We start from the raw sequence: 10,085 nt of genomic DNA, 5'->3' as shown, positions 1-10,085 counted from the left end.
CTGCCCAGTGACACGAGCCTACCAGAAGAGCTAAATTACTTCTATGCTCACTTCGAGGCAAGTAACACTTAAACATGCATGAGAGCATCAGCTGTTCCGGATGACTGTGTGATGACGCTCTCCATAGCCGATGTGAGTAAGACCTTTAAACAGGTCAACATTCACAACGCCGTAGGGCCAGACGGATTACCCTGTGCCCAAGAACACTAAGGTAACCTACCTAAACGTCCATAGCCATGAAGTGCTTTGAAAGGCTGGTCATGGCTCACATCAACACCATTATCCCTGAAACCCTAGACCCACTCCAATTTGCATATCGCCCCAACAGATCCACAGATGATGCAATCTCTATTGCGCTCCACACTGCCCTTTCACATCTGGACAAAAGGAGAATGCTATTCATTGACTACAGCTCAGAGTTCAACACCATAGGGCCCTAAAAGCTCATCACTAAGCTAAGGACCCTGGGACTAAACACCTCCCTCTGCATCTGGATCCTGGACTTCCTGACGGGCCGCCCCAAGTTGGTAAGGGTAGGTAACAACACATCCGCCATGCTGATACTCAACACGGGGGACCCTCAGGGGTGCGTGCTCAATCCCCTCCTGTACTCCCTGTTCACTCATGACTGCATGGCCAGGCACGACTCCAACACCATCATTAAGTTTGCCGATGACACAACAGTGGTAGGCCTGATCACCGACAACGACGAGACAGCCTATAGGGAGGAGGTCAAAGACCTGGCCGTGTGGTGCCAGGACAACAACCTCTCCCTCAACGTGATCAAGACAAAGGAGATGATTGTGGACTACAGGAAAAAGAAGAGGACCGAGCATGCCCCCATTCTCATCAATGGGGCTGTAGTGGAGCAGGTTGAGAGCTTCAAGTTCCTTGGTGTTCACATCACCAACAAACTAACATGGTCCAAGACAGTCGTGAAGAGGGCACGACAAAACCTATTCCCCCTAAGGAGACTGAAAATATTTGGCTTGGGTCCTCAGATCCTCAAAAAGGTTCTACAGCTGCACCATTGAGAGCATCCTGACTGGTTGCATCACTGCCTGGTATGGCAACTGCTCGGCCTCCGACCGCAAGGCACTACAGAGGGTAGTGCGTACGGCCCAGTACATCACTGGGGCCAAGCTTCCTGCCATCCAGGACCTCTATACCAGGCGGTGTCAGAGGAAGGCCCTAAAAATTGTCAAAGACTCCAGCTTCCCTAGTCATAGACTGATTTCTCTGCTACAGCATGGCAAGCGGTACCGGAGCACCAAGTCTAGGTCCAAGACGCTTCTAAACAGCATCTACCCCTAAGCCATAAGTCAATAAGACTCCTGAACATCTCTCAAATGGCTACCCAGACTATTTGCATTGCCCCCCCACCCCTCTTTTACGCTGCTACTACTCTCTGTTTATTATCTATGCATAGTCACTTTAATAACTCTACCTACATGTACATATTACCGCAATTACCTCGACTAACCGGTGCCCCCGCACATTGACTCGGTATCGGTACCCCCTGTATATAGCCTCGCTATTGTTATTTTTACTGCTGCTCTTTAATTATGTTACTTTTATTTCGTATAATTTTATATTGTATTTTTTGTGTGATTTTTTGGGGGGGTATTCTTTCTTAAAACTGCATTGTTGGTTAAGGGCTTGTAAGTAATCATTTCACTGTAAGGTCTACACCTGTTGTATTCGGCGCATGTGACAAATACAATTTGATTTGATTTATTTTATTTCATTTATACTGCCCACACTGTAGCAATACATGCTCCACGGTCTCTGTTTCCTGACAATAATCACACTTTCCTGTTGGATGCTTTCCTATCACATTTAATGTCTTATTCAACTGGTTGTGTCCCACCCTTAATCTTGTAAACATAGCCTCCTCTCTTCTGTACCTTCCTGCCGTCCTCCCCTCCACAACTTTCCTCTGTACTTGAAATAAATACCTTCCCTTATTACCTCTATTCCACTGCAGCTGCCATCTCTGCACCATCACTGTATATATCAGTCTTTTTGCCTCTGCCTTGCTCATTGAAAGTTCAACATCAACATCCCCACTACTAAGTGCTTGTTTAACCTGTCCATCTACTGCCTTGTTCCCCTCCACCCCCACATGGGATGGGACCCAAGTAAATCTTATCTGAATACCCATCTGTTTAAACCTGCCATGGGTTTGTAGCATCTCATTAAGCAGGTATTGTCTGCTACGTGAGCTAAAGGACTGGAGACTCATTTACACTGCACATGAATCAGAGCAAATAACTACTCTGTCTTGTTTGACTTCCTCCACCCACTGCAAGGCCAACAGTATGGCCATCATCAGAGCCGTATATACAGCCAGATGATCTGTAATACGTTTCCTGACTTCCACCTCACATTCCTGCACTACAAATGCTGACCCAGTACGTCCTGTCCTTCTTCTTTGATGAGGTTTAATGGCGTTTGGCATCCAATATGTTGCATTGCCACCACCTACTAGACTGGAGTACAACTCCCTGACATTTTGCTTGAAAAATAAAATACAAATAAAATAAAGAAATACCCTACTATCTAACACTAAATCTATTTTTTCCTACCTCATGCCCTCAACCTGAAATGATGGGACATCACCACTTAACACTCCCTGTAACTCTTCTGATGTCAAGTCTCGCACACCCAAATACCTCTCTGCAGCTGCCACCACAAACTCAATTTTCTTCGACTTACGTTCCATTCCTGCAGTACAATTAATAACCATTGCTATAAATGCTAAAAATCTAATCTTACTGAAACATTTATCACTTATTGGCCTGTCCCTCTGTCCTGGTACAGATCTCCTACTCTCACCACTCCTCCCCCTTGACCCATCTTCCTCTACTTTCTTCACTGCCCCAGCATATGACAACTTTAAATTTTAGTCATTTAGCAGACGCTCTTATCCAGAGCGATTTACAGTTAGTGAGTGCATACATTTTTCATACTGGCCACCCATGGGAATCGAACCCACAACCCTGGCATTGCAAGCACCATGCTATGCCAACTAAGCTACAGGAGGCTTCTGCACTACTCTTACCCTGAAATCCTCAACCTGCCTCTCTTGCACATTTCTGATCCCCAACCCCATGGGCACCCCTACAGTTAGCACATACCACTAAAGGGCGGAAACTGGATTACATTGACAGATCCATGCACGTTGAAATCAGTTTTTGCCGAGTGAAAATCAGAAGATGAATCAAAACATTTACATTTACATCATATAGCAGACACTCTTATCCAGAGCGACTTACAAATTGGTGCATTCAACTTATGATAGCAAGTGGGACAACCACTTTTTTCTTATTTGTTATGGGGGGGGGGGGGGGTGTAGAAGGATTACTTTATACTATTCCAGGTATTCCTTAAAGAGGTAGGGTTTCAAGCGTCTCTGGAAAGTGGTCAGTGACTCCACTGTCCTGGCGTCGTGGGGGAGCTTGTTCCACCATTGGGGTGCCAGAGCAGCAAATAGCTTTGACTGGGCTGAGCGGGAACTGTGCTTCCATAGAGGTAGGGGAGCTAGCAGGCCAGAGTTGGATAAACGTAGTGCCCTCGTTTGGGTGTAGGATCAGAGCCTGAAGGTAAGGAGGTGCCGTTCCCCTCACAGCTCCGTAGGCAAGCACCATGGTCTTGTAGCAGATGCGTGCCTCAACTGGAAGCCAGTGGAGTGTGCGGAGGAGCGGGGTGACATGAGAGAACTTGGGAAGGTCGAACACCAGACGGGCTGCAGCGTTCTGGATAAGTTGTAGGGGTTTAATGGCACAGGCAGGGAGCCCAGCCAACAGCAAGTTGCAGTAATCCAGACGGGAGATGGATTGCCTGGATTAGTGCCTGGATTAGGACCTGTGCCGTTTTCTGTGTAAGGTAGGGTCGTACTCTGCGAATGTTGTAGAGCATGAACCTGCAGGATCGGGTCACCGCTTTGATTTTAGCGGAGAACGACAGGGTGTTGTCCAGGGTCACGCCAAGGTTCTTTGCACTCTGGGAGGAGGACACAATGGAGTTGTCAACCGTGATGGCGAGATCATGGAGCGGGCAGTCCTTCCCCGGGAGAAAGAGCAGCTCCGTCTTGCCGAGGTTCAGCTTGAGGTGGTGATCCAACATCCACACTGATATGTCTGCCAGACATGCAGAGATGCGTATCGCCACCTGGTTATCAGAAGGGGGAAAGGAGAAAATGAATTGTGTGTCGTCTGCATAGCAATGATAGGAGAGACCATGTGACTTGGTGTATAGAGAGAATAGGAGAGGGCCTAGAACTGAGCCCTGGGGGACACCAGTGGTGAGAGCACGTGGTGCGGAGACAGATTCTCGCCACGCCACCTGGTAGGAGCGACCTGTCAGGTAGGACGCAATCCAAGAGTGAGCAGCGCCGGAGATGCCCAACTCGGAGAGGGTGGAGAGGAGGATCTGATGGTTCACAGTATCAAAGGCAGCGGATAGGTCTAGAAGGATAAGAGCAGAGGAGAGAGTGTTAGCTTTAGCAGTGCGGAGAGCCTCCGTGACACAGAGAAGAGCAGTCTCAGTTGAATGACCAGTCTTGAAACCTGACTGGTTTGGATCAAGAAGGTCATTCTGAGAGAGATAGCAGGAGAGTTGGCTAAAGACGGCACGCTCAAGAGTTTTGGAGAGAAAAGAAAGAAGGGATACTGGTCTGTAGTTGTTGACATCGGAGGGATCGAGTGTAGGTGACAAATGCCAGTATTTTATAAAACTGTGTTTATGAAGCTATTTTTATGTTTGAATAAAATCTCATATTTAATTTAATTTAATTTTACACTGTGCACTATTTATTCAAATGAATGTCGGAGGGACACTGACAGAACGTTGTAGTTTGTCTAAATGTCATTACTGTGCGTCTCTGTTTATCGGTCATGTCTAGATGGGTCCAGCTTTTTTTCAATTTTAGGTCAAATGTAGTTATGTTTTTGCATTTTAGCTAACCCTTTTCTAAACATAACCTAATTATCCTAACCTGCTGCGTAAATTCTCCTAAACCTGCTACGAATAGTTAATTCTGACAAAAGCAGGATAACTTCTAGCCATGACCCTGTTTTCTAAGCAGGGTCGTGAAATCAGGGATCCATTGGACGCCCCTACCCTAAACCTAACCATTTTACATTTCAACTTCAATGGGTGAGTAGGGGTCCCAAGGATCCCGGATTACACAGACCCATTAAGCTAGAGGGGAGGGTCGTCACTAGTTACCACAGCCACATGGTGCTTTCAAGACAACTGGGAACTCTGAAAAAAACGAGGTCAAATCATGATGTCAGTGATCTTCAGGTCGGAAAGCCGGAGCTTTAGAAAGAGGCCCGAGTTCCAGAATTGGAATTCCGAGTTGGATGACCGTTCCAAACGAATTTTCCCAGTCGGAGATAGTTTTTTTCCAGAGTTCCAAGTTGTCTTGAACACACTGGTCGGAATTAGGAGATTTCCAAGTTCACAGTTCCCAGCTTGAACGCCGCAACAGTCATAAACCTCGCCTATTTCTACAATGTATCTTCTTAAAATGTGATTTTAAACCATTAAAAAAATATATACATGTCAAATAAGCTTTTAATTTGACACGTCAAATAACACAATTCTATTATAGAATGTTGTGTGTGCTGAATTCGCATGTGCAAGCCAATCGCCACAACTACGATCAGTAGCACTGTCAAAGCTGTACAAAAAAAAGTCTGCAAACAAGCACATACACCGGCATCGATGTGTTTACAATAGTGCGATAGTAATAAGGCATTATTTGTTCGACCGAATGGGAAAACGTCTGTGTGAACATTTGAAATAAGATCAGGATCAAACGAGCAGGATCAAAAATGTTTACAAATATCTATGATACAGATGTTATTAGTTAGCTAGCTTTAGCTTGGTACCTAGCTAGCACGAACGCAACCAGCATGAAAACAACGACCAGTAGAAACTGCAGTTATTTTCAATATTCTTAGCAATAATTTAGCAATCCATGTGAGTAAGTATTAGCTAGTAGCCACTTGTTGTTCTCCTATTGAAATAACTAGCAAGCCAGCTACTTAACCCTGTGGCCCAAAACTAATGTTATAAGCATCCAGCTAGCTTCATCTGGCTAGAATGGCTTGACAGCACTGTTTTAAAAAAAAAAATGTCCTTCTCCTTCTCCTTCTCCTTCTCCTTCTTCTTCTCCTTCTTCTTCTCCTTCTTCTTCAAAGAGGTTTAACGGCGGTTGGCATCCAATTTGTTGCATTACCGCCACCTACTAGACTGGAGTAGAACTCCCTTATATTTTGCTTGAAAAATTAAATAAAACAAAGAAATACCCTACCATCTAACACTACACTCACAAATTCAAATTATTATTAATAATTAACACCACCCTACCCCACTATTTAAATATATTCATTCCTACCTCATGCCCTCAACCTGAAATGATGGGACATCACCACTTAACACTCCCTGTAACTCTTCTGATGTCAAGTCTCGCACACCCAAATATCTCTCTGCAGCTGCCACCACAACCTCAATTTTCTTCGACTTATGTTCCATCCCTGCAGTACAATTAATAACCATTAATATAAACGCTACAAATCCAATCTTACTGAAACATATATCACTTGCTGGCCTATCCCGCTGTACTGGTACAAATCTACTACTCTTGACCCCTCTTCCTCTACTCTCTTCACTGCCTCAGCATATGACAACTTCTTCACTACTCTTACCCTGGAAACCTCAACCTGCTTCTCTCGCACTGGACATTTCTGATCCCCAGCCCCTTTGCCACCCCTACAATTAGCACATACAGTTGAATTCTGAAGTTTACATACACCTTAGCCAAATACATTTAAACTCAGTTTTTCACAATTCCTGACATTTAATCCTAGTAAAAATTCCCTGTCTTAGGTCAGTTAGTATCACCACTTTATTTTAAGAATGTGAAATGTCAGAATAATAGTATAGAGGATTATTTATTTCAGCTTTTATTTATTTCATCACATTCCCAGTGGGTCAGAAGTTTACATACATTCAATTAGTATTTGGTAGCATTGCCTTTACATTGTTTAACTTGGGTCAAACATTTCAGGTAGCCTTCCACAAGCTTCCCACAATAAGTTAGGTGAATTTTGGCCCATTCCTCCTGACAGACCTGGTGTAACTGAGTCAGGTTTGTAGGCCTCCTTGCTCACACACGTTTTTTCAGTTCTGCCCACACATTTTCTATAGGATTGAGGTCAGGGCTTTGTGATGGCCACTCCTATACCTTGACTTTGTTGTCCTTAAGCCATTTTGCCACAATTTTGGAAGTATGCTTGGAGTCATTGTCCATTTGGAAGACCTATTTGCGACCAAGCTTTAACTTCCTGACTGATGTCTTGAGATAATGCTTCAATATATCCACATAATTTTCCTTCCTCATGATGCCATCTATTTTGTGAAGTGCACCAGTCCCTCCTGCAGCAAAGCACCCCCCACAGCATGATGCTGCCACCCTCGTGCTTCACGGTTGGGATGGTGTTCTTCGGCTTGCAAGAGTCCGCCTTTTTCCTCCAAACATAACGATGGTCATTATGGCCAAACAGTTCACATTTTTTTTTCATCAGACCAGAGGACATTTCTCCAAAAAGTACGATCTTTGTCCCTATGTGCAGTTGCAAACCGTATTCTGGCTTTTTTATGGTGTTTTTGGAGCAGTGGCTTCTTCCTTGCTGAGCGGCCTTTCAGGTTATGTCGATATAGGACTCGTTTTACTGTGGATATAGATACTTTTATACCTCTTTCCTCCAGCATCTTCACAAGGTCCTTTGCTGTTGTTCTGGGATTGATTTGCACTTTTCGCACCAAAGTATGTTCATCTCTAGGAGACAGAACGCGTCTCCTTCCTGAGCGGTATGACGGCTGCGTGGTCCATGTTGTTTATAGTTGCGTACTATTGTTTGTACAGATGAACGTGGTACATTTAGGCGTTTGGAAATTGCTCCCAAGGATGAACCAGACTTGTGGAGGTCTACAATTTTCTGAGGTCTTGGCTGATTTCTTTTGATTTTCCCATGATGTCAAGCAAAGAGGCACTGAGTTTGAAGGTACAGTGGGGAAAAAAAGTATTTAGTCAGCCACCAATTGTGCAAGTTCTCCCACTTAAAAAGATGAGTGAGGCCTGTAATTTTCATCATAGGTACACGTCAACTATGACAGACAAATTCAGAAAAGAAAATCCAGAAAATCACATTGTAGGATTTTTTATGAATTTATTTGCAAATTATGGTGGAAAATAAGTATTTGGTCACCTACAAACAAGCAAGATTTCTGGCTCTCACAGACCTGTAACTTCTTCTTTAAGAGGCTCCTCTGTCCTCCACTCGTTACCTGTATTAATGGCACCTGTTTGAACTTGTTATCAGTATAAAATACACCTGTCCACAACCTCAAACAGTCACACTCCAAACTCCACTATGGCCAAGACCAAAGAGCTGTCAAAGGACACCATAAACAAAATTGTAGACCTGCACCAGGCTGGGAAGACTGAATCTGCAATAGGTAAGCAGCTTGGTTTGAAGAAATCAACTGTGGGAGCAATTATTAGGAAATGGAAGACATACAAGACCACTGATAATCTCCCTCGATCTGGGGCTCCACGCAAGATCTCACCCCGTGGGGTCAAAATGATCACAAGAACGGTGAGCAAAAATCCCAGAACCACACGGGGGGACCTAGTGAATGACCTGCAGAGAGCTGGGACCAAAGTAACAAAGCCTACCATCAGTAACACACTACGCCGCCAGGTACTCAAATCCTGCACTGCCAGACGTGTCCCCCTGCTTGTCCAGGCCCATCTGAAGTTTGCTAGAGTGCATTTGGATGATCCAGAAGAGGATTGGGAGAATGTCATATGGTCAGATGAAACCAAAATATAACTTTTTTGTAAAAACTCAACTCGTCGTGTTTGGAGGACAAAGAATGCTGAGTTGCATCCAAAGAACACCATACCTACTGTGAAGCATGGGGGTGGAAACATCATGCTTTGGGGCTGTTTTTCTGCAAAGGGACCAGGACGACTGATCCGTGTAAAGGAAAGAATGAATGGGGCCATGTATCGTGAGATTTTGAGTGAAAACCTCCTTCCATCAGCAAGGGCATTGAAGATGAAACGTGGCTGGGTCTTTCAGCATGACAATGATCCCAAACACACCGCCCGGGCAACGAAGGAGTGGCTTCGTAAGAAGCATTTCAAGGTCCTGGAGTGGCCTAGCCAGTCTCCAGATCTCAACCCCATAGAAAATCTTTGGAGGGAGTTGAAAGTCTGTGTTGCCCAGCGACAGCCCCCAAAACATCACTGCTCTAGAGGAGATCTGCATGGAGGAATGGGCCAAAATACCAGCAACAGTGTGTGAAAACCTTGTGAAGACTTACAGAAAACGTTTGACCTGTGTCATTGTCAACAAAGGGTATATAACAAAGTATTGAGAAACTTTTTGTTATTGACCAAATACTTATTTTCCACCATAATTTGCAAATAAATTCATTACAAATCCTACAATGTGATTTTCTGGATTTTTTTTTCTCATTTTGTCTGTCATAGTTGACGTGTACCTATGATGAAAATTACAGGCCTCTCTCATCTTTTTAAGTGGGAGAACTTGCACAATTGGTGGTTGACTAAATACTTTTTTTCCCCACTGTAGGCCTTAAAATACATCCACAGGTACACCTCCAATTGACTCAAATGATTTCAATTAGCGTATCAGAAGCTTCTAAAGCAATGACATAATTTTCTGGAATTTTCCAAGCTGTTTAAAGGCACTGTCAACTTAGTGTATGTAAACTTCTGACCCACTGGAATTGTGATACAGTGAATTATAAGTGAAATAATCTGTCTGTACACAATTGTTGGAAAAATTACTTGTGTCATGCACAAAGTAGATGTCCTAACCGACTTGCCAAAACTATAGTTTGTTAACAAGGAATTTGTGGAGTGGTTGAAAAATGAGTTTTAATTACTCCAACCTAAGTGTATGTAAACTTCCGACTTCAACTGTAAGTACTTTACACCACTGCATATACTTATCTATAACTGGGCTAATAAGTCGATA

This window comes from Coregonus clupeaformis, chromosome 9 (assembly GCF_020615455.1).
Source record: "Coregonus clupeaformis isolate EN_2021a chromosome 9, ASM2061545v1, whole genome shotgun sequence".
In the NCBI taxonomy this organism is placed as follows: Eukaryota; Metazoa; Chordata; class Actinopteri; order Salmoniformes; family Salmonidae; genus Coregonus; species Coregonus clupeaformis.
Note: the sequence above shows the minus strand (reverse complement) of the source record.